Source organism: Malaclemys terrapin, chromosome 12, assembly GCF_027887155.1.
Source record: "Malaclemys terrapin pileata isolate rMalTer1 chromosome 12, rMalTer1.hap1, whole genome shotgun sequence".
Taxonomy (NCBI): domain Eukaryota; kingdom Metazoa; phylum Chordata; order Testudines; family Emydidae; genus Malaclemys; species Malaclemys terrapin.
The window spans coordinates 27,738,929-27,763,697 of record NC_071516.1 but is presented as its reverse complement, the minus strand read 5'-3'; the positions used below and the strand labels follow the sequence as shown (position 1 = coordinate 27,763,697).

General features: G+C 45.3%; 1 protein-coding gene across 1 annotated transcript in view; it reads left to right on the top strand.

The window, feature by feature from the left end:
• The first annotated feature begins 5,526 nt into the window (after window positions 1-5,526).
• Window positions 5,527-24,769, top strand: part of RALY (RALY heterogeneous nuclear ribonucleoprotein) — a 281,278-nt gene continuing 262,035 nt past the window's right edge. Inside the window, exon 1 of the mRNA XM_054046431.1 lies at window positions 5,527-5,681. The gene's annotated coding sequence lies outside the window, so the exon portion shown is untranslated. The remainder of the gene's footprint in view (window positions 5,682-24,769) is intronic.

Genomic DNA, 24,769 nt, shown 5'->3' with positions numbered 1-24,769 from the left:
CTAGATTTCCGAGATTTTCTAACTCAGTTTCTAGAGGCAAGAAGAACCAGCGGGGTAGAAGATGGGCTCAGAAAGAACTTTGTGCTCATTTTTCCTAATCACTCTGGGAGGTCAGTGAAAAGCAAAGGAATTGTTAATCAGCTACATTAGAAACAATTAGCTTTGGGATCTCATATTGCACGAGGGACAAAGTCCTCTCCTCTCCTGCTGTGGTCATGTACTCCTGACTGAAATGTGTGTTGATCAAGAGTAACTCCACTGAAGTCAATGCACAGTCCCTCCCCTTGGGGCAGTGCTTCTCTGCACAACCCCCAAAAGGCAGGGGGAGGGTCAGAGGCAAAGAATCCTTCCTAAAGCTGTAGAACAGGAGCAGAATTGCTGTACATCGAGTCTTGAGTCCAAGGTGCTATCTCTCTGAATCCACCAGCCATTCTCCCCTTCAGAGTTGCAGCTCCCCTGGCCCCACTGCTCACCCATCCCTTCCTTATGCCTCTCCCTGAACACTCCCCCTCTGTGCTAGGATTCAGAGACACACAAGGAGCACAGTTTCATGGTGCAGACCCCTATTTCTACATATGAATAGCGCTGGTCCCACACGTCCCTCTGTGAAGGAAAGGACAGGATCTGATCCTTAATACAGTGGAGATGTTAATTTAATGTTATATTTTCCTCCTGCGATGGGAATGGGAGTGTGGACTCTTGGGTTCCATTTCCAGCCCTTCCACAGATGTACTATGTGACCTTGGCCAACTCACTTATTTTTGTTGTTAATAATAATAATAATTTGTTTTCCTAGCCAGGGTGTCATAATATTTTCCGCTCTGTAGGAAAAAGTCAAAAAAATCCAACCAACCCTGGACAATCAGTCTAGGGAGAAGATTTCTCTTTGTGATCAAAAGTCTTAACTTCAGAAGTATCCCTGCAGCATCTTTGAGGGGCACCTCTCTGCAGCGTTATTAATAAGAAAAAAATGGTAGATGTTAAAAAGTAAATACTTTCCCTTCCATGGCAAAAGCCCTTATCCAAAGAATGATTTCATCCATTTTTCCTATTAATTGATAATACCAAATGCTTTCATGCTGCTTTGCATCCATAGATCTCAAATCAATTTACAAAAGATGGTAAAAACTGACTAGGACTGGTCAAAAAATTTCCATCAAAACTATTTTTGATGGAAATTTGGATTTTTTGAGTGAACATAACTCCTGTGGAAAATATTGACTTTCCACAGAAAGATATTTATTGACAAAAAAATGAAAGCCCAAAAACTATATATGTAAAAAAAATTGGCTAAATGCTGAAAGATTTTTGGCCAAAACCAAAAATATCTTATTCTAAAATGTCTGCACTGCCTCCTGGGAGTTGTAGTTCAGTTCCTCACAATTGTCCTTTGAATCAGGATCCGCAGCTTGACTACATCTCCCATGATTCACTGTGGCCATCTGCCTATTGTGGTTCTGGGAAAATGGTGCTCTGACACTGTACCTGCCATAATTCATGGCCTCCCCTCATCAAGAGGGGAGGCCATAGTGCATCATGGGAGACGTAGTCCAGTCAGGAAGCCCCGCCTAGAGAGGCATCATTTCAGAATTAAAAGATTTTGACTTTCAGCTGAAGTATTTCTTTTCTTTGCTCAGTCTGACATCCCCCACCCCACTTTTTGGCCAGCTCTAATTGCGATCCCCCTTCTATAGATAGAGAAACTGAGGCTCAGAGAAATGTGACTTGTCCAAGATCATAGACAAAGACAGAGCTGGAAATAGAGAAGTCATTTAATTCACAGCTCGATAATCTACTCTCTGGATAACATTTTCTTCAGACAATAGCTGACTGCACATGAGAAAAATAGACACTTCCTTTCTCAAGAGTCTACTATTGTGTACTACTTGTGTATATGTAAGCAGAGTCAGGATGAGCTCTACCCTGACATCTGGTGGTGAATTATGGCAAGGGTGGAAAAGAACTTCAGGGGCTGATCTTGTTTGCATAGGCACACCCACCTGCCTAGCCTGGGACAACAGCACCTGAAAGTGGTTACTTTGGCTGGTGTGGGATCCCCAGTTTCTCTGTTATTGGGGCAGGAAGAATAAAGTGTTGTAACCCTGATTCTATGAATCAAGGCCAGTGGAACTGTTGTATGACAGAGGGACTCACCATTAACTAAGTAGCACTCGCTAGACAAGGGGCATGGGTTACAATCCCCAGTGAATGGAGAGAGCCTAGGGAGAGGCATTTGTACCTGATAGTATGGGTGCCTTTTGAGGGCCTGAAACACCAATTGCACCACCTCCCCTCTCCACTGTTAAAAAGCAGAGCTAATTTTGATTCTATTAAGAGTCTAATTACAGGCAGCTATGCTGACTTCACTTTGGGTCAATAGTGCACTAGTACTGGGGCTCCCCTACTAAAAGCTGAAATCACTATGAGCTGAGATTACTGAGTGCTGTATTAACTAGTGGGGGAGCTTGAAGATTTATTGCTAAGCGGTGAGCTGAGCAGTTTGTGGGACAGTTGGTGTGGCACATGGGATGGCAAGCAGAGCAGTTTGTGGGACAGCTGGAGCGACGAGTGGGACGTGAGTGGAGCAGTTTGCGGGACAGTTGGTGCGGCCCATGGGACGGCGAGCGGAGCAGTTTGCGGGACGGCTGGAACGGCTCACAGGATGGCTGGAGGAGAGTGGCTGGTGGAGTGGAGCGGCTCGTGGTGAAGACGGCAGCAGAACCCCATGGAGAGGCGGGGCAGTCGGCCTCGGACCATGTAAGGTGCCCCTTAATACCCCGCATGCCCCTTTCTTCCCCCCATTTCCACCCAGGCTGGGGCGGGGGGTAAGACTCTGCAGATAAACTTTTGAACTCTGGGGCTGCACTGACCAGGGACAGAGACTTTTGGGACTTTGGGGATGGGTCTTTTGCTCATGGTTTGTGCTATGAATCCTGTTTGTGGTGTTTTCCCAATTTAATGCTGTCATTTACCTCATTTTATTAAACATTTTCTGCTATACTCAGACTCCGTGCTTGCGAGAGGGGAAGTATTGCCTCTTAGAGGCGCCCAAAGGGGCGGTATGTAATTGTCCCAGGTCACTGGGTGGGGACTCGAGCCGGTTTTGCATTGTGTTAATGAAACGGAAACCCTAGATACTGAACCCGGACCTTGTTGCTGCCAACTCAGATGGGCAGAAGGGTTACATATATACCCTGACATAGCCACATTACTAGAAAGCACTATGGCCAGTAGCTCCTTCCATTGGTAGAAAGCACTGTGCTCAATACTGTTTGCATGATCAAACACTAAAAGACCAACATGGAATCAACTAGGAAACCCAAGAGAGGAGCTGACTCTATCTTGACTGTTAATTATCCATTCACTCCTTTCAGGTATCTCAAATGCTCCAGTAATGGCTCGAAACAGTGCACATGGTAAGCGGTAGCATTAGGGAATGGTACTGCAGTACACACATGGATTTCACACAGGAGAGTCATTCCGAAGTGAAGTTCACTGTGCCTAGGACTGCATTTGGTCCATTGCAATGCACCAGAACACTTCAGAACTTTGAGGCTGATCTCATCACCATTACTCACAGGAGTAATCCTCAGTCCTGCACACAGTCCCAGAGTCTTCAATGGCACTACGCACATGTATCAAGGTTACTCCATTATATTGTATTATTTACACATGAGAGGTGATGGTGACACTTCACAAACAAAAGAGATGGGGTGGAAAATCTTAACCCTATTGAAATCAGTGGCAAAACTTCAGTGGGGGTCAAGATTTCACCCATGGTTCCTATCTAATTTAGGATTCTCTGTAGCAGCCACCACTGTACTATCCTGGCCCAAAGAAGCAACCATCTGAGCCCAATTCTGCCAAAAAATGTTAATTTTTTTATTTCACTAAGACTTCTCACTCGAATAAGGGTTTTCAGGATTGGACCCTGATTTGCATAATTAACCCATGGAACACTCTTCCGCAGGATATTACTAAAGCCAAGAGATTAACAGGGATTGCTAAAGGGTTATTTATTTATGAATAATAGCATATACTTAGGCTAGGAAGGATTCAATTTTATTGGTAAATGTCAATTTCACCATACACATAAACCAATGAAAAATATTTCCATTGATCATAATTGAAATTTACAGACAGACAAAGTAAGAAATATGCTGCTTGAGAATTTATTAGTTTGCTTTAAGGCTATTGACCCTGTATATTTTGCCATGTGATGTTGACCATTTGTGTTTTAACAGTTACAAAGCTGCAATTTGTTGCATCTCAACATCTATGGTCATTAAATAATATTCTGCCTCCCATAATTTCCCAGAACTCTGAAGATTTAAACTGATGAAAATAACAAAGCTTAAACACCAAGATATTATCTGTCAAAATTATAACAAAAAGCAAAAGCAAATTCTGCCATGCCTACAGGCCAGCTACCATTACTTTACACAGGGGAATTTTAAACATAAAAGGGATATAAACCCTCATTCTTCAGGTCATAAGTCAAGGTATAGCTGAGAGGAGATAAGAAAAAACTTCCCCAGTAGGCAGACAATTCTGTAATTGTGCTTTTTCATACATCTTGCACCTTTTTCTGCAACATCAGGTGCTGGCCTCTGTCACAGACCAAATAGTGGGCTAGATGGAGCCTGAGTCTGATCCAATCTGGAAATTGCTATTTTCCTAAATTACTTGGGTGAGTAAAGCTCGCACCACTGGGCCCCTTTTAGTCTGTTCACCATGCGCTTGATCCTGCAAGCCCATACTTATTTCAGTAGTCCTTGCTCACGCAAGAAGTCCCATTCATTTCAGCTGAGCTACTACCCTGAGTAAGGAGAACTGCTCAAATGAGTAAGGGCTCTCTGGATCAGACCCTACGTCCATGGTGCGCATTGGGACGCATGGATGGAACTGAGGCTCTTCTCTCTGCCACAGGAGTTCTAGGCTAGTGGGCTGAGCTGTGCGTCTTCCCTGCAGCATGCCTGCCATGCTGGGTGCCCCCCACTGCTAACCAGCCCTCTCCTCTGAGGAGCAAGCCAATCCCTTCTTGCAAGGATCCAGCCATTGCCACCCACAGCAAGTGCAGGGGCAATCCAGCAGGAGGTCCCACTGTGATTACATTGCTCACTGAAGGGGATCACATCTGGGATACAATCAAGCAGAGATTAGAACTAAGCCTCAGCAACCAGACCCCTCCTCCCTGCTCTGGTTTTCCTCCCTCTCCCCCATTTGCTACCTCTAGGAGCTGGCCTTTTCCATCAGCAGTCTGGGGGAGAGACGCTTCCCCACTCCCAGATGCTGGGCACAGTCAGACCCTCCCGGGGGGGGAGGGCTTTTAAAGCACTTTAACACCCCCGCCCCAGTTATGCGCCCACTGGGTGCTTCGCAGCGTCTCTGCAGGGTAGAGGAGAGGAGACATGGGGGCTCTTTTCTCCCCCTCTCTGGCTCCAGCAATGGTACGTGCTGCTGGGAGGGCTCTCAGCGGCTGGACTGAGCGCTGCTGCTGTCAGTGTCTTCGCAGCTCCCTAGAGTTGAGGACAGGAGCTGGCTTGGAGGGGCAGCAGTAGCTAGGGCTGCTGCTGCTTTTCTGTGCGTGCTGGGCTGGGCTGGCTTTCACTCTTTCCTCCTCCCCTTTCTCACTCACTTCGTCTTCTTTGACATTTTTACCTCTGACATTTTCTTGCTTGGTGAGTATTTTTTTTTCTTCTTTCTTCTTGGGCTGCTTCCCCCCCTCCTCCCCCTGAGTCTTTTTCTTTTACTAAATTAATCATGATTTTTAAAATCCTCTTTTCAATAAAAGGTTTATGGGATTTTTTTTCTTTTAAATCAGACCCTTTCTGTCTCTTTGTTTCTGCCACTTGCAGTGTGAGGTGTTGGAATTAAACTCGCTTTCTGATGCACCCGCTGATTTTTCCTTCCTTTGGTCCCTCTTATTTTTCCTTTTAAAAAACAAAATACGCTCCCTCTTTTAAAAAGTCTGTTTTGAAAGTGGGTTTGTTTTAAGCTCTGCTCTGTGTTCAGAGGCATTTGTCCTTCTTGTTGCAGGTGCCAGTGTTTGAATGCTGTGTGTGGTTTCTTCTTTCTCTTAACTTTTAAATTTTTGTGTCCCCCCCCCCCTGCTTTTTTTTTTTCTTGGATATTACAGCCTTGGGTCTTGCAAAAATACATAGAATCTTCTTGGAAGATATTTTAAAAAAAATGGATGTGTTGATGGAAATGAGAATTCCCCCTCCCCTCTTTTTTTTTTTTTTTTAAACTGTTATTTGGAAGTGATTTTCTTGGGAGTATTGACCTGACTCAATGTTTTTCACCTGTCTAGTAAGGTGGGGAGAACAGGAAGGGGGAAAGAGGATGGAGGCGTCAACAGCTGTAGGCTGGAGGATGAGAAACTTTCATGTTTCAAAAACTATCTGTGTGAAATCCTGGCCGCACTGAAGTCAATGGCAAAGCACCCATTGACTTGAAAGGGGCCCAGATTTCATCTGCAAAGTGTGGGATAAAACCTTTTCTGCCTTAATCCACTATGAGGGAAACAATAAACCAGTTCTGATTGGATGATATACCATTCCCTGTGTCTCAGCGCTATACTGATGGAAATATATCGACCCAGGTGTGTCTGTGTTTTTTGTCATGTATCTTTGATGCTGGATTTGCTTGTTATGTTCAAAAGAACACTTCTATCCATTATTGCAATCAGAGGTGCTGTTTGGAAAAGTAGTAGTGAGTGAAATGATAACAGGTTATCTTATCGCTCTTGTAAAATTTAAGCCCTGTGCTCTCTGTGGCTAAGATTGCTATTGTGCCTGTTGGAACTTATTTAAGATGCTTTGTGCTGGCTGAATAGACTCTGAATGTCAACTTGAACCACACCTGAACAAAAGTGCTTTCTTTGTAGCAAATGCGGGCTTGAAATAAATCTTTCGCCTGTTATTGTTAAAACACTTTTTTGTTTTTTATTTTTTAAGCAGTAGCTTCCTAACATGCCATAGTTGAAGCTGACAGGTTGCCACTGCTACTGACAATTTCAATGTCCATTGGAGACGATAAACAAAAATCCACTTTTCATACAAAATTGCACTCTCAACGGCTTGGTTGTTTTTGTTGGATTCCGTTTGAGTCCGGTTTCCAATTCTGGTTTTGTAAACCAGATTAGAGAGAAACTATGCCTATTTATAAAGATATTCCCACATCTAATCTTTTCCATGTCTGATGACCTTCTGTAAACTAAGACACCAAATTCATCTGTATGAACATGAATCTTTCTCGCATGTCTTTGTTTCCCTTTGCAGTAAAGGGAGAATTGTAGATGATTTAAGCTTACTTCTCAGAAGGTTGCACTGAGCTTCAAACTGAGGCTTTCCCACTTCCCTGCAGACTGTCCATGCTTGGTAGCTCTCCTCTTTGAACTTTAAAGGGTGGAGGGCTTTAAAGCTGCATTTGACAGCTCCTGAGGCAGGATGCATCCTGTTTCATATTAAACAGGTTATTATTGACTTGCCTTTTGTGAGTAGGTGCCATAAGTGTGCTAATCAATAGCCTATGTCAGTGTGTGGTGCCCAGGAGGGAGCTGTTATGGGAGACATCTGCATGACAGTGGTCTCCCCAGTGGGAGAGAGCAGTGCAGTGGCTCAGACCTGTATTCACTAAGGAGCTAAATCCCTCAAGTCTAGCCTATCTTCCCCTGTCTTAGATTAAGGGGGGACATTCAGCTGGATTTTTGTATCATCTCATTTTGCTGTTTCTTATGATTTGGGTCTCATTTTATTTGGGAAAAAGTTTCATGTCATTGGACTAAAGACAGCAGGTACAGAAGGAGCTTCTAAGCGATGTAGAATTTCTTGCGTCTTTTAACTGGGATTTCTCTTCCCTCCCTGAGGGAGATGACTAAAATGCACATATTGTGTGACCAAAATCTAGACACTGTTGCACCAAAGTAGTGTAAAAAGAAAAAAAGCTCTTTGAAGTAGGTAGGTTGTAAAAGATTCTAATGACCACTTGTCATAACGATTATTCCTATATGTTTTTAAGACTTTTTTTTTTAAAGCAGAATTAGGCTTGTTTGAACCTGAGATCTTTCTTCATGAAGTGAATATAGTAAGACAGGTATTCATTTAGTTCTCAGTGCTGTGCCAATGAAAGATTGCCTGTATGTTGGCTCTGACTGTCAAGATAACATTGTCAGTGGATTTTAAGGGAATGGCAAAGCAAAGAAGGTGTGTCTTTTAAGAACCACTTTCTTTAGAAAAGGCAGATCATAAGCAGTGATTTTAGAAGAATGTTTTACTTACAGATTGTAAGGGGAGGATTAAGTCTCTCAACTGAGACTGGCTTGTGTGAAATAAGACTCAGTCCCTCAAAAAATAAAACATTCTCCGCACCAAGAGACTCTTTAGCTACCCGTGCACCAAATTATTAAGTAAAAGCAGCAGAACTTTCTTTGATTTGTGTTCTGTATTGATGGCTGCATCGGGAACTTTCAGGCCTAGAATTTTATATCTAGTCAAAGGAAAAAGCCTCTGGATGTAAAATCTCAGCAGCTCCTTGATACACTAAAGCTACTGTAGATTTTTCCAAAATGTTAGTTATGCATATCGGAGATGACTGAGCTTCATTTGAAGAGATCCAAATCTCTTCCTTTCCCCCGCTAAGTCACTCCCTTATGTGCTACTCTGGACAGGATTGCATTCTGTTATTTGGAGAAACACAGAAGGAATTTATTTTAGAATTAAAATGTGTGTCTGCGGGTTCAGGCTTCAATTGAAAGCTAGTCTGAAGACATTGTTTGATTTGAAACTAGGAAGTAAAGATGGAAAGACTGAATATATCTAGCAAGTAATACATGCTGGGGAAAAAAACCTGAAATAATGAGCTGAACAGAGCTAACTCTAGGATAAAATGTCACAGCAAATGGTTTATAAATTCATAAACTGTACTAAGGGGGAAAAGGAAAATGTTTCAGGCAAATAACAAGCTATTTTCTCATAACTATAAAGTTTTAATGAGCTAGTTAAAATATAATCCTAAATCTATACTTTTCAGACCTATATTCCTAGCGGAAGGTTAATCGGTAGAATTCATGCTGATCCGAATCCAACTGAATAGTAAAGAGAGGCTCTTAGGAGAATCTGAAAGCCAATAGGCATTTTTCAGACCTGAGTTATGTCACTTTTTTTAGGATGCCTGAGGCCATAGCATTTTAAGAAGACGACAAAGCTTTTGTTTTCAAGCTGGCCTAGAAAAATGCAAGGGATGAATCCAAAGAAGGTTTTCAGAAGTTGTCATTTGTGATTAAGTTGATTTTGCTGTTGCACAAGAATGCAGCACTGTTCCTTGGCATAGCTTGAACTGTCTATTTCCTCCTCCCCCCACCAGTACCAGTTTTTTATTTGTAATGTACTCTAATGAATTCAGGCGAGTGAGAGTATCTAGTTCCTCTGACTCAGAAGTTTATATTGAATTAGAGGGTCAGATTTCTGGTAGCTGCATCGCTGATGTAAATGTAATTATGCATAATTTACAGAAGATGGGATTGAGGTGACATGAATGCAGAGACTGACTTAAGAGCAGCTTTCTGGCATTCTACAGATTTAACAAGTGAGCGTAAGTTTATGGTTTTACAGGTGGGGGCTACCTGTTAGGATCGGAAACTGAGATCTTCAAGCAAAGGATTATAATGACATGAAGTGGGACGAAGGAGGACTGTTTACTGTGCACATTCTAGGTAACCCTCCATTCCTCTACAAATGAGAAACATTCATGCCAATTGCAAAGAGCCCTTCAACATTTTTAGACATTCATGAGCCTTTCTTGTATCTTCATCTGATCCATGCAGCCTAAGCCGGTCATCGTTAGTATCCTGTTTCTGTTAGTCTGTGAGCAGGATCCAGCGGCCGTTGATGTGAACGGGAATCTTTCTATTGACTTCCATCGGGTCAGGCCCTGGGCCGGTGAATAGACCACGTATACAAAGACTGTAAAGCTGGATCTGAGCTCTGTAGGATTTTAACAATAGGTGAGAGAAATTATCTGTGTTTTTAATAAAAGTCAAGTACTAGGAGTATCAGAGATAACTGTTTCAATTTTAATAATGAGGCGAAAGCTGAGGACAGGTTGCTGCTTCAGAGAGCCCAAAAACTCATTCTTTAGCTATGTTAGATAGGTTGTGATAGCTTTAAAGGGGCATAAATACAACCCTTCAAAGCCACCTCATTAGTGAAATTACGAAGGAGGTTATAATGCTGCAGAGGTCAAGTTCTAAAACAAACTCATTCTCCAAGGCAGCTCTTCCTTAACGGTGTACATATATATTTCACTATAAACGGTCCTGCTTGAACACACAGAGGATGCTAATTAGTGGGACAACCCGTTCAGGGGAGCGCATGAGTCATATTTGAACCAAACAGGAGTTACACAGACAGAATAGGCTCAGCCTCCAACTCTGCCACGCAGACTCAAAATGACAATCATTTTCATTACTGATCTTATCAGGACACTTGTGTCTTTCAGTCCAAAATCTTTGTGTTGGACGTGTCTGTCTGCACAGGGATCAAATGAATTTCTGCAGCTGCTATTTCCACTCAAAAGGGCTTGTCTCTTCCTTTTTCTTGAAAAGCACAGGCCAGAACCATTTCCAAGCCACTCTTTGTAAGAGTCAGAAACTGGCTAATGGTCTAAAAAGGAGACGACTGTTTCTCCTCTCTCCCAGAAGGGAGAAATGCTAAAGCATACTGGATTCAGTCTTGCCTCCTATGGAAGTCATTGGGAGTTCTGGTATTGACATTACAGGGAGCAGGACTGGTTCCGCTTTGGGCCTGATATTGTAGCTCTCCACTCCTACCCTAAAACTAGGGTTTAGAACCCAGTTTCCCCAGTGCCACAAACGGCTTCCTTGTTCCTCTAGTGCATCTGTTCTTCTCCTTTGGAATGGTTTACTAGAGACATTGCATGAGTTGTCTTCTTTTCTTGAAAAAAGATCTCTTTTAAATCGAAGGAAAGTGAATGGCATTTGTTTTTTAGAAAACGAGCAAGTTAAATGGCATGGGGACCTTTAGGCTATGTCTGTCTCTCCCTGACTAATACGAATAGTCTCTTATTGAAATCTGCAGCATCAACTCAGCATATGCTGCTACCACAGGAGATTAGAAACTGACTGGGGTGCTGCTTCATCATTCAGATTCTTTCCCCAGCAGACAGCTTGGGCTCTCTACTACACTATGGTAAGGTAACAGTGTATGTGTCTCAGATTGCTACTACAGGGAGCTATAAGAAGGATAAATGAACAAGGGTGAGGGTACTAGTAAGTTCAGCTCCAACTCCTCCACTATCAAAACCCAAACACTAGTTAGGCCCAGCCTTTATGCTGTGCCGCTTCGTATATTAAGGAGAGATACATCATGTTCTTCCACATGGAGTCCTGCCTTTCAGTAAACGAATTAAACATGGACATGAAGGTGAATAGTAAAATCTCCAGCCAGAGAGAAAATTTCAGTGTCAATACATGCAACGGTGATGGGCACCCATATACGAAGCCAGACCTATACAGTCAGAATTTGTTTTTTGTTTTTTTGTTTTTGTTTTTTAAAGAGTTGATTACATAACCAATTCCTTGGAGGCAGGCCCATATCTTCTAGCATGGGGGAGTGTGGGCAGAAGCTGTTGTTACTAATGCCCATCACCCTGGTATCTAGATGTCCTGGTACATGAAATGCTTTACAAGACTTAAGATGAGACATTCACGATCTAACTAAGAGAAGCCCAAATCCCAGGCTTGCCTCCTGACTTCAGGTTTGCTAGCCCTTTGGGAAAGCAGGATTTGGAAGGGTCTGGACAGAAAAGTTCATCTCCATCTCCTTCTAGTTCTGCACTCAGTTATATTTCCACAGGGAGTGAATTCCAGAGGTGTGGGCCCAGGACTGACGCAGCTCTGTCAAGTGTTCCCTTCACGTGTCAAGTTCTCGTGTTCCAGAGAAGCTCAGATCATACCCTGCACTGCTGCAGTCCTAAAGAGATTTGTACTTAGACCATTTAGGGCTGTATATACAGCAACCAGTTCCTTGGCTTTCACATGGGGTTTGATGCACTCCTGTCTGCTCCTTCACTCAATGTGGACTTGCCAGCCTTCAAGGTAGACCTAATTAGAACAGCCCAGGCAAGAGGATATGAAGATGGGGGGTGACTGAGGCAAGAGCTAATTAGGAAGGAGTGCCACCTGATGGAAGCCTCTGGGGGAAGTGAATTTGTTCCTAATCAGGATGTACTGAAGCACAGTGGAGATGCTTCAGAAGTGGTGGGTTCTTTGGTGTTGGCATAGGATGGGTGGGAAATTTAGCAGTCCCTCACAGAATGATATTCCAGAACTGCCAATGCTGCTTAGCCTCAATGTTAATGTTACTGCTGGAGGCCAGGCTTCAGATGGGCTGTGTCAGACAGGTGTCACTGTGTCTGCATGAGGTTGTTTGGTTACAAGAGAGTATCTGCTTGTGGCTATCGGATTGTGGCAGGGCGTGTGTTAAAAAAGAAACACAAAGCTGCTGTGATCCGTGCAAAAACTCCAGTTTGTAGAAGCTTCTGTTTGGCTCCTCTGTAATAGCTCATAGTTAAGTTAAACTTGATTTGACCATGGATCTTGCTATTGGAATTTAGGACCTGACTGTGCATCCCTTACTCATGTTGGTGAGCCTTACTCACACGAGTAGCACTATTGCACAAGTGGGCCTTGAAGGTTTTGGTAGCACATATGGTCCCCTCTAAAAGTTAGCTGGGATGAATACTGCCAGCACCTATAATGGCAGGATCAGACCCTTTAGTCTCCAAGAGACCTCCAGGAGCAGACTCCTGTGCCCATATGGAGCCCTGTTAGTTCTTATGGCAAGATCACTGTCCTAAACCCTGGAGCTGTAATTCTCTCTGTATTAACTGAATGCAAGAAAGAGCCGAGAGAAGTGTGTGATGGTAAAATTTCACCAAAAGAGTTTGGTATGGATTGAATATTCAACTGTACATCAAAAACACATGAACATCTTATATGGGAATGGAAGGTTCATCTTAAATAGGAATGGAAGGTTCTCATCGTGAAGCAAAATAAGATGTTCTCCAATAATTTTAATGTGGTGTAAATAATATCTTTCCATAGAGTATATTTATTAACAAACTGTAGCTTATTTTCTTCTGGAAGCAGAACTGCCCCCAGTGTTTTTTGGGGACAGAAGGTTTATAAGCTTTTCATTACAATAGTTCCACAAAAGGTATTAAAGCTGGTGTCTTGCCTCATAGGCATGAGGGTGGGTGAACTCTTGCCTCTCCTCAAAGAACTGGGACCTTTCTGAGCTCAGCCATTAGCTGGGTAATATTTGCTTAGGAAAAAATGCAATTCCTCTGTCAGCTTCCATCCAGGCTCCTGGGCCCTGATTACTTGTTTATTTTCTGCAGCTTATCGAATCACTTTGAAGACCGGGCTAAGCATTGATCATCTCTTATGGTCCTTCCTCTTTGTTCTGTCAGCAAATGTTACAAAATGGACCTTAAATTACCTCTTTTCCAAAATGAACAGGCCCTGTATACTCTCAGGTAGTGGAGCTCTTTCATCTGAAGCATAAATCAGGGGTAGCCTCTACTCCTGCTGTTTGGAGGGCACTGAGGAGGGTTTCAAGCAATGCTTTCTTTACACAGCCAGGCTTTGCGGACAGGCCCAAAGGGAAGCAGGGGTGTGATGAAAACAAAGAAATGAGGCACCAAAGTGCCATTTACTTTCATGATGATAAAAAAAGCAAACTCCGAGTGCTTGAACCACTGCACTGGGTCCCATCTACAAATGGCTCACTCTTCCTGTATTGCAACAGATGAGCCTTTGTGCAAGCAGGGGAGTGGTCCTGGTACTGTGGGGAACTTTCCTGGCTTATACACTCCCCCTCCCTTTACCCACAGGCCTGCCTGATCTCGAGGGCTCCCCTTCCACTCTCCTGTGTGGCAGAGTCTTGGTAACCCCAACAAGGCTGGGCCCAGGATTCCTGGGGTGCTTGACCCCCAACCCAAGTGTTGTGGTCGCTTAGGGAAGGGCTAGGGGGTCCCCACTCTGGAATGCTCCCTCCGTACTGGACACTTCCCTGACCCACTGATCATTACATACAGTTCAAAGCAAATACAATTTATTAATCATCAACCAATTAAAAAAAGAAAAAGAAAAAATGGGAAAGGCTAAAGGAAAACACGTCACCCCGCTCTGTGGCATGGGGACATCACAACCAGCATCTCTGGAATGTGAGGCCTGGTCTACACTGGGGGATGGGGGGTCGATCTAAGTTACGCAACTTCAGCTACGTGAATAATGTAACTGAAGTTGATGTACTTAGATCTACTTACTGTGGTGTCTTCACTGTGGTAAGTTGACAGCTGACGCTCTCCCGTCGACTCCGCCTGCGCCTCTTGCCCTGGTGGAATACCGGAGTCGATGGGAGAGTGCTCGGCAGTCGATTTATTGCGTCTAGACATGATAAATCAACCCCCACTGAATCAGTCACTGCCCCTTGATCCAACGGGTAATGTAGAGTCCTGAGGAACAGACTGAACATCCCTTTCACCCTCAGGCTTTAGGTGGCAGGACCCTTCTTTCCAGCATTGCCCTGCCCTGTTGGAGTTATGATCCCCCTCCAAGTCTGGTCTGCAGGGCCTCTTGGCTGGGGGTGTCTCCCTGCGCTGGGCCCGCTGCCCAGGGTCCCCCTAGCTGCTCACTGCGCCCGGCTCCGGACTGCTCCAGCTCCACTCTGCCTCAGCACGGCTGCTGCTGCTGCTGCTCTGCCTCCAGCTCTCTGGGCTGCATCTCTGGCCCCTCTGGCGCTGGTTGCTGCAGCTCTGCTCCCAGCACAGGTCTGCTCTGTGGGCTGCTTCTGTGACTCTGCTCCCAGCTCTGACCTGCTCCCTGGGCTGCTTTTCTGGCCCCTCTGGCTGGCCTGGCCTAGTTCTGCTCTCCAGCTCAGCTTGGGCCCCTGCTCTCTCCTTAGCTCGGCCCCACTCTGTCTGACCCAGGCAATTCCAACTCACACAGAGGACGGGACCCCCCCTGGCCTCCTGACTCCCTGATTAGCCTGCCCGCCCTCTCAATCAGGCTGACCTGGAGCATTGGCCTCTCCCTGGGGACTGTCAGTCTCTGGGTCCTGATTTCCCATCGACCCTTCCCCTTTCTTTTGGTACTGGGAGCTAGCCAACCAAAACACCCCCACTGAGGGTTAATAAGGGGACAACAGTCCCCTTACAGTTGTCCTTTCCGTTTGTCAGTAGGGTGAGGGCACCATTGAGTAACATTGAGCAGTGGAAAGAATGCCATAGTGGAGTCTGATGCCCAGAACCAATAAATGTTAGCACGGCAATTTAATAGTGGTATGGCTGGTGGAGGGGACTCTGTCTTCAATTTCCCCACTTGAGAACATTGTGATGCTATGGTGATGGGCCTGGGGTATGATTCTACAGGGAACAGAGCTCCCCATCTACCCTCTGTGTGTATAAAGGCAGCAGGGCCTCATTTCTACATATATTATACAGAATAATCCAGTGGAGTGGCACTGCTCCAGCATACTGACAGTAGACTGAGCGTAGTTAATTCAAGGGAGGAAAGCCCAGAAGCTGCAGTCTTACTTGGAACAAGCAGTAATAAGCCATTACCTGATATTTCATTTCTGGCTGCTTCCTTGGTATGCAGATATTTTTCTAACACACTAATTCTAATCCCTAATAAATGCTATCGAGCAAGAGAATGCATACAGTCATCAATTGATATGTGATTTCTAAGCAGTGCTCAGACCAGGGACTGATTTCATTATTCATATACTTGCTAGTACTTGTTCCTCGACAGTATGTCTCAGAATACCAGATCTTATGAGACAAGAGCTACTGCACCTCTGAAAATATACAGGGAATTACCCAATTGAAGGACTCCAAACAAGTGGGTAGAGTGAATAACCTGAATGGTAAATGAAGGTTATGTTAAGAATGTTTCCATACTTTTATTGTCATTCCATACTTTATCTGCGTTGCCTTCTTTAGTTCAGGTTTTCAGTTGTTAACGCTGGTTTCCGGCTTTGTGTCACTCTAGCAGGTCTGTCTAACAAGCTGCAAATGTCTAAGGAAAAAATACAGCACTCATCACCTCGTAATTAATGGATTTTTAGCCTATACTCCTGGGGCATAGGCAAATATTATGTGGCAAACTAAGGCACTAGGGCAGGGGTCGGCAACCTTTCAGAAGTGGTGTGCCGAGTCTTCAGTTATTCACTCTAATTTAAGGTTTCGCGTGCCAGTAAAAAATGTAAACATTTTTAGAAGGTGTCTCTCTATAAGTCTATATTATATAACTAAGCTATTGTTGTATGTAAAGTAAACAAGGTTTTAAAAATGTTTAAGAAGCTTCATTTAAAATTAAATTAAAATGCAGATCTTATCAGTTTACTGCAGTGGTTCTTAACCTGGGGTGCAAGATGCCCTTTCTGGGGGTGCGAGACATGCAAGATTTTTTTAGAAGGTAAATCATCGAAAACACAAACTAAGCACAGGCACATAAGTACAACTACTTTGTTTCATCAGACCTATGTATTTATTAACATTATATGTGTTTTAATGATTACTATAATATACAAAGTTTTTAAGTTTTCAAGTTTTTAAGCTAATTGTAGTGTAATTTTTGATAAGGGCTGCAGAGCGCTGGGACTAGGCCAGGAGCAGAGCCCTGGGGTGGCTGCTGGTAGCCCAGGCCGACAGGAGGGCTGAGCAGGGCCGGAGCCCTGGACCCCGGATGGCAGGGGGTCGGGTAGCTGGAACCCCAGAACAGCAGCGAGGTGAGCGGGGCCAGTGGATGGTATCCTAGGCCGGCAACAGGCTGAGCGGGGCCAATGGCCGGGACCAGCTGCTGCCGGTCTGGGGTTCCGGCCACCGGCCCCTTGCCAGCCGGGGTCCCAGCCATCGGCCCTGCTCAGCCTGCTGCTGGCCGGGAGTTCCATTCACCCAGGCAGGCAGTGGGCTGAGTGGGCCGGCGGCCCGGACCCTGGCTATCAGCAGTGTGCCAGTAAAAATTGGCTCGCATGCCACAGGTTGCCGACCCCTGCACTAGGGGTATGTCTACACAGCAACTAGACACTTGTGGCTGGCCCGTGCCAGCTGACTTGAGGCTCGAGCTGTGGGGCTGTTTCACTACTGTGTCAATGTCGCCTGGGCTCAGTTTGAAGCCAAGGCTCTAGGACCCTGTGAGGTGGGAGAGTCCCAGAGCTCAAGTTCCAGCCCAAGCCCAGAAGTCTACGCTGCAATGAAACAACCCTGCAGCCTACGCAATTTGAGCCTGGATCAGCAGGCTTGGGCCTGCTGCCGGTTTTTCTTTGCTGTGTTGACATACCCTTAGTGGGTTAAGTGACTTGCCCATGGTCTCCCAGGAGGCCTGTAGGTAATCAAGGATTTGAATCCATGTATCCTAGTCCAGTGTCTTAACAACTAGGCCATCCTTTCTACCGTTATGATAGGATAACATTTGTATTTACACAATGCTTCTCATCTAGCAGGCTCATGAAGGGTTGAACAAACTATGCATCCAATCAGATTCCTATGTGTACTGCCAAAAACACAGCCTGCCGTGGAGCCAAACTCCATTACGCACCAGCATTACACAGCAACTTAGGGCAGGGAATGAGGAGGAATATTCTTCTCGGTTTAGCAAGTGGCTCCACAAATCTGAAATTTTGCTGGGTCAGTGATGTGAATAGGGAAGTTCGAGTGATTGCAGCAAATGTGCTGGTGTGTGTATATACAATAAAATAGTCATATGAATAAATGTCACTTAAGCAAATGCCTGCAGAAGTTTTTCAACACTTTGATGTGCTGGGATGTTGTTAGCTTACTTGATGGAGGCTTCTGTCTCCATGTGAACAAATGAACAGCGATGGAGAGACGCCCTCTGTCGCTGACTGCAGTGAGGAAAGCACTCTGCTTCTGAATGCTGATTTTTAACTAAGTTTCAATCGAGTGTGGAAATGGAGAAAGCAGATGTTTGTTTTTCCTGTGCCAGAGCTTCACTCTCCTTTTATGCCAACACAGAGGTCTCCTTGCATCTAACAAAGGGAGTTTCTCTAGCAAGTGGATTGAAAACAAGCCGACACAATGAATGCAAACTCATTAGCTTGTTTGCATCGCTGTTCTTCCTGAGAAGCCTCCTTTATTTCCAGTGAGATTTTTTTTTTTTTTTTGCGCGTAAGAATAAGCGTGAAGCTGTCTGGTAAGGAAAGCCAGCGTCCTATCTCCCCCACCCTGCGGGAAGAGAGCTAGGGGACTTTTACATAGGTACCTTAGGGGAGTACTTCATAAGAACCCTAGTTCTGAGGCTGAGTCCATGTCGGCTATCCTCATCATTATTCTTTTCACTGCAGCAGTAGCTAGGGGCTGTGCATACAAACAGACAATCTCTGCTCCAAAGAGCTTACAGTCCAAATGACCAAAGAATGGGAGTGGAAACAGAGGGAATGTCTGTTGCTCAAGGGCACAGAGCAGATCCCTAGCAGAGCCAGGAATAAATCCCACGTTTCCTCATGCCCCATTGTGTACCCTGGGTCGCACTGCTCCCCACCCCTATCAGACCCAGACTCCATCTGCTTTGAAAGTATGCAAACCCAGTTCACGTGTAATAGAAATACATGCAATCACACGTTTTAAATATATTTTGAAATGTGCCTAAAACCACTGTTCCAAGTTTGGTGCTTTTGCTGGGGATGCCAGGTGGAAAGAGACTCACTCTGTCACAGTTAATGTCTTAGTCTCACTGGGATGAATGTGTTTTACCATATTTAGCTTAAGACAAGTCTTGCAAATACCACTACTTTGCTAGTGTTTGGTTTCCAAGGAGTTAACCCATTGTTTGACAACTGAGATCTGGTGCAAAATTTCCCTGCTCTTAGAGTGGCGGTGTTGTCTAGTGGGTAGGACACATAACTGGGGCTCAGGGGATTTGGGTTCTGTATCTGGCTCTTCCACTGACCTGCTGTGTGACGTGAGGCAAGACATTTCACCTCATTGTGCCTCATTTCCCCTTATTTAGCTTGTAAGATCTCTGGGACTTGGACTGTCTCTTACTATGTGTTTTGTACAGTGCCTAGCACCATAGGCCCTTAACTTATCTGGGGCCTTTAGGTGTTACTGTAACATAAATAGTTGTTTGCATAATCTCTAGAACAGTGAACAATTCATTCCTTGTTCTTCTCGTGTTCTTGATATTTGCTAACTTGTTCATTATTCTGAATTGTACAAATAGCTTTAACTAAAAGGTTTTGGACCTGTTGGTTCTCTTTCAGCATCTTAGATTTCTCTAGGGTGACCAGATGTCCTGATTTTACAGGGATAGTCCCGATTTTTGGGTCTTTTTCTCACATAGGCACCTATTATCCCCCCACCTCCTGTCCCGATTTTTGACACTTGCTATCTTGTCAGCCTAGATTACTCTGTTGTTCAGAATTTGGTAGTCAGCCTGTGATTGGCCACCAAAGTCACATAATATGCTTCCTGGTCCCTGATTGGATGACTAAGCCCTTATAAACAGGAACAGTGACAGAACAGGTTGAATTTCAAGGAGAAATGGTGCACTTTAAGGACAGAAGCTTGGGAGATGAGCAGGCCTAGGAATTTTTTAGTACATTCAAAACCTCTTCATTTTTATTTTGGAGAAGAGCATTTTGTTCAGCTATACAAGTGGATCCTAAAAATAGCTGGGTTCCTACCTGACTGAGGGGGAGAGAGAGATGTCAGGTGCATTGGCTGTAGCACAGACTTCACTATCTGCTCTTGTCCCATTCTGACACCATAACTGAGCCCACTATGGTGCTCAAGCAATGCAAATATGCTCACTTCTGAATGTGTCATTTGCACATGAATATTTGTATGTAAAGGAATAAAAGCTCCTCTCCAGGTATTTATGCAGATGGAGTGGGAATGTGAAAAGCAAACAAAAAGGTCAGAATGCAGTGGGATAGACTCTCAGGTTGGCTTTCACTTAAGGGTTCATAAAGGTAATTTACGTCTGTTTACCCATTTCCAACAGGCAGGTAGGCAGCATTTAATTTTTGTGCACACACATCTATGCAGTGCTGTGTAGGGCCACTCACATCTGTGCACTCTATGTAGGTCAGATGTGTGTTAGTTTCTTTATGAAGACAAAACTTGACAGCCTTTCCTCTGTGCAAGGAAGGAAAGAAAACCATGGAATTAGCCATAAGGAATGTTTTTAAGAACAGAGCCCTAAAGTAGAAGCGCATGCAGGTGAACTGCATTGGTATTGCCATGTGCTTCAGGTTGTGACAATGAGCTTTATTGATGAAAGATTTATCTGAGCTGTGTACCAGGGTTTGATGCAATGTCATATCAGATTAGACTTACAATGCAAAATATGAAAGGATTCTGGGTTGCTTCTAACAGATGCTTTTGCCTTTTTTTTCTCTTTATAAAAGGCCTTTATTTCAGTTGGTGGAGCTTGTGATTCTTCGTCGGTTTATACATGTAAATGTAAAGCCCGCTTTGTCCTACTGTTGTGTTCGTTGACCCATTCCTGTGCCTCTGGTTTGGTCTTACTGGTAGGGAAAGTGAGTACAAGGCGAAGTCAGAATGCCCCATTTGCCCTAATACTAGCTAAACTTAATTGAAAGACTCTCATTGCTTCAGTGGGTGTTGGATCCAGGCACGTGGTGTATGGCTCCTGCAGAGGGCACCACCCCAAGGTAAGGTTGGTTGGGATGAAAGACGAGGCAAGGGGATTAGTAGTGGCCTAGGGAGCTGTTTACTTCTAGGTCACCAGTTTGATCCTGCTCATGTCATTAGTGACCCATGCCACTGTTGCTGATTTTCATGACATTAGGGGGCCTTCTTCACGTCTGAGCTCCTGATGTCGTGTTGACGTGAGAACCTTTCTTTTTTCATTTAAAGAAATAGAAGTTTCTAGCTGCATAGTTGTGGAGAGAAGCTTGGGATTGTGACCCGAGTGCAACCTAAAGGCTCAGAAACAAAACTAAAAAGAACAGAGTTTATTTTGTGTTTAAAATCTCATGATTCTGAAGCAAATCTCATGAGTTGCCAAGTTTTTGGAACATTTTGGGTTGCCAGTGCTGCCTGAAGTCATGACCAGCTGTTGACCTGTTGTATGTGACCAGCTGGTATGGAAATACCTGGACCTCTATATTCACTTACTTTGATGTCTAAGCATATTAATGGGCACTGCCCCACGCAGTGAGTACTTTTATTAAAATCGGCTGCCCTCCAAAACCATCCAAAAAAATCATTTGTAATGACAGCATGGCTGCACCAACTCCCTTTCCCCCACCTGTCCCTTCTGCAAACACCTGGGAAGAAAGATGGGCTTTGCTGTGTGCCCAAAGAGTTAACACATCCATGCCCTGATTTTTGAAACTGGGGGCTGACAGGCTCCTACATCTATGTTTGGGCATCTATGGAAGTGGCATGAGTTTCCTAGGTTCTCAGCAGTCAGCAGCTGCCAATGACTTCAATAGGATAACGTGGCTTTGGTGGGAATCTGGCAGATGGTCAGCACTCTTGAAAATCAAGCTATGTGTAGGTTCAGGAGCCGAACGCTTTAGACTGCTTTGTTGGCCCTGGCTTCTGGCAGGTCAAGGGGGGGTAAGTGAGTTCCGGGCTTCCATGGAGGGGCTTGGACACCACAGTAATGGGAATAAAGAACAGAACACCCCTCTGGCAGCAACCTCGCCTCTATCCTCCTGTGTCGAAAGAACTCCATCATGAGCCCCTCTGCTGGTCCCACTGTGCTCGCAAGGTAATAGGCAGGACCAGCTCCAGGGTTTTTGCCGCCCCAAGTGGCGGGAAAAAAAGCCACGATTGCAATTGTGATCGGCGGCACTCTGGCCGCAGCTCCACCGCGCCACTTTCTTCTTCGGTGGTAATTCGGTGGCAGGTGCTTCCCTCCGAGAGGGACCCGCCTCCGAATTGCTGCCGAACAGCCTGACGTGCCGCCCCTCCCCCTTGGCCGCCCCAAGCACCTGCTTGTTGGGCTGGTGCCTGGAGCTGGCCTTGGTAATAGGTAAATGCATGGCTAATTCTCAGTAGACGGGTGTCCCCATTTGTGGAATCCTCAGACTTCCTATCTGTTGACAGGCTCAGCAGAGAGGCCAAGGACCTGAATAAGCACGGAGACTAGCTTTCCCTCTGTCAGCTAGGTGGTCCCTCAAGGTTCGGGTCAGGGCACATTGGCAGGGCACCGCTTGGCACTGACACCTCCTACCCCATAACCTCTACCAAAAAAAGAAGAGGAAATTAATGCAACGCTCCCATCCTTAACCCAAGCAGGATTTTGACCCCAAAAAGGGAAGGGTGCCAGCGTCTCCATGAAGTCCAGTAGGGACCTGACTATTGCTATTGATTTTGATGCGGAGGGTGCTCACATACACTGGTGATGAGCAGAAGTATAAAGCCCTAAGAGTTAAGAAGGTTACCCTCCTGTTGTCCCTAATCTGTGCATAAGCAGAAGACGTCAGACCCCAGGGCTGTCAGGCGGGAGTCTTCCCACTGATTCCTGTTACAAAGCAAACAGAGAAGCTAAGACATTTTTCAGTTTTATTCTGGCTTGATGCTAAACAGAGGGCGTAAAATCCTTATTTTCTGGGAATAAAAATATATAAATGCTGCATTCCCTGCCCTGCATTTACATACCAGAACTGCAATGACTGTCTGGTTTGATCAAAACAAGGCAAGATGAATATTTTTGTAGCAATAAGCACCCTTTGAGAATGATTTGGATGAAGTTAGCACTTCAAGAGAATTCAGCTCGCTTGAGCCTTCGGTGCGGCTCAGCAACGACTTTATTACTTTTATGTAAATTCAGAGTTAGATTGAAGATGATGGGATAATGCCAGGTTCAGCTGCTGCTAATAGCCTCAAAGTTTAGAGGAGAATAAGGATTTTGCATTGTCTTGTTTATTCATCAGGGTTCCTAATCATGAATAAATCTGACTCATCCTTTAATCTGGTTTGGAAAGCAACTCAGATTATTACAAATATTTGGAGTTAGTGTTCTTCTTTAAACCAAGGAGCTGGGCATATGGGAGCACATAATTGCTGAGGTCTTAGGGGCAGGTTTTCAAAAGAACTCAGCACCCTCGGTGATCGTAGCTGTAGAAAATTGAGCCATAAATGTCGCAAGGAGCACTGCTAGGGACTGAGCATTTTTGAAAATATGGCCCCAACTGAGAGTGCCGAGCTCTTGAAAATCCGTCCCTGTGCTAACAGTACTGCAAATAACGTAGTAGTATAATTGCTCCATTGTTAGGAACTATACAAACATGGGTGGCGGGTATCATAGGCCAAGATAGGATAAGCCTCCCCTAATCCAGGCTGTGACCGCGGCCTGGCCTGAGGCTCCGCCCTGACTCCCCCTCTCCCCAGAAGCCAGCGGGGGCTCCGCTCGGGCTGGTGGCCTGGAGCTGGGGCTTGGCTGCTTTGGCTGGCTGGCGGCCAGGTGTGGCTCGGGCCAGGGGGTGGCTTGGGGCCAGCTGGCCGGCTGCAGCCCGGAGGTCAGGCAGGCCAGCTGGTGGCTAGGAGTTGGGGCAGTTAGGTCAAGGCTCCTCCTGCTGCAGCGGGGCTGGGTGCGGGCTCAGGGCTCTGGAGGGTGAGGGGGATTGGAGAGGGGGCTCAGACTGAAGGAACAGGGCCGGAGGGCTAGCCTCCCCAAAGGGGGTGTTCACGTGCCTCCCATGTATATAAACACATGTGTACCTCCAGCGAACAGCATACAGCCTAAATAGACAAGACAGGCAAAGGGTGGGAGAAAATAAGTGTCATTATACAGACAGGGAAGTGAGACACAGAGATAAGTGACTTGGCCAAGGTCACACAGGAGGTTTGTGGCAGAGCCAAGAACCCAAGTTTCATGAGCCCTAGTCTTGTGCTTTAACCTTAAGAGTATCCTTTCCGTATAGTGAAGCATGCTCCATGAAATACAAGGGAACACATTTCAGCTATAGTCTCCTCTTTTGTGTCTCCACTTTGGTGTGCTGCTAATTGTGTTAGGAAAACAGACATTTGCCACTTTTGAACCTGCAGAAACCTCCATTTCCTTGTGCTAGGCAGGTAGCTAGGTGCCCATCTTCCCTCTGTGTATGTGTCAACAGTTGTTTGTGAGTGTGCAAAGAGTTGGTGTCCTTTTTTTTTTTTTTTTTGTCCTTGTTCTGGTAATACAGTTACTTACAAATATTTGCATACTGTCCATCCGTTGAACTGCTGTGCTCCGGGTGCATTGTTAACAGCAGGGATTGAACCTGGAAACTTTAGATCTTAAAGCCTGAGCTAATAGGTTCTAGCACTGTTAATCAAGGCTGTAGCAGGTTTATCAACAGCTACATGTGACCCAGCCACCACTAGAGAGGACACGGCACTGTGTGAAGTGAGTGTGGGTCACAGTGTGCAACTATGTGGGGCTCTGGAATTTTGGTACACGTCAGTGGTGCAAGTAGATTTTAATTCTTACCAGTATGTATAGGCGACTCATGGGAGGGATACAAAGGGGGGCATGTGCATGTGACCCCCAACATGAGTCCTCTCCCCCCCACCCCCTGCCCGGGGACCCCGCACTCTCCACGTCCCCTCCCCATCTCATGTTACCTGGGAAGGGGAGGGGGAAATCTGTCCTCCCGCTGCGTCAGATACCGATTTCTGAACCTCAGGGCTCTCCCAGGAACTGCAGCAGCAAAAGGAGCAGAATGTGGGGCCGCCGGGCAGCCCCACGCCGGCAGCTCCT